Source organism: Sinocyclocheilus rhinocerous, unplaced genomic scaffold (genome assembly GCF_001515625.1).
Source record: "Sinocyclocheilus rhinocerous isolate Xijiao unplaced genomic scaffold, SAMN03320098_v1.1 scaffold245, whole genome shotgun sequence".
Lineage (NCBI taxonomy): Eukaryota > Metazoa > Chordata > Actinopteri > Cypriniformes > Cyprinidae > Sinocyclocheilus > Sinocyclocheilus rhinocerous.
In genome coordinates, this window is record NW_015659923.1 from 935,773 (window position 1) to 936,701 (window position 929).

Consider the following 929-nt stretch of genomic DNA (forward strand, 5'->3'; position numbering starts at 1 on the left):
AAACCATAGCTCTTTTGTGGAACACTTCTCATGACAAACATCTGACTGATCAGACAGTTTACCTGTGATTACGGAGTGCTTGATTTGATGCAGACTTGACACTCTCTGTACTGCACCTGATCGTGTCTGAATGATCATGGAAGGTAAAATAATGATCACAACTACATCATTTTAATTGTGAATCCCAAGCCCATGCCAGTAAAAAACAGCCCAAAGTAGCGCAATTATGTCCCAAATATAAAAATGTCATTTCCATCCCTAAAATACATATTTTTACGGTCACTGTTATGCACATTTACCATAAACACAGCTCAAATGCTTCCTACTAGTGTGGCCCAAAACATTTGGCAGAGTTTTATTACAGGTAGAATGCAAAATGTTTCAGTACAGCTCACTGACAAATATCTTTTATCGTAATATGTGCTCCCTTTACACATGTGCGCGCGATCGCAAAATCGTAAGTGAACAGCGAGCGCTCATTCACATATTGATAGCGGCGCCCTGATGCGTGAAAATAATATACAATATTAGAATGTTTGCGGGAGCGGATGGGAGCATGCGGTAATGGTAAGAAGTTCAGCAAGAGCGGTATCACTAAGCCCCGCACGCAGTGGCGCAGTCAGTCAGTGAGCGCCGTAACAGATGAAGTCAAATCTTGCGGGATTCCATAAATAAAATACACAGAACCCCACTATTCGACAAATATACATAATGAAAAGATAATTTTATCTAAATTGATTTATCAACTTTTAATACTTTTTAAGACCCTGCGTACACCCTGGTCCTGAGCGCATCCTCGACAGCCGGCACATGACGTGTCTTCTTCTTGCTTTACCGTTGATCGCAGACTTATAAGTGCATTACCGCCACCAAATGGACCATTGACACTCTATCTACAATCTCAATTAGGAGTGTCAATGGTCCATTTG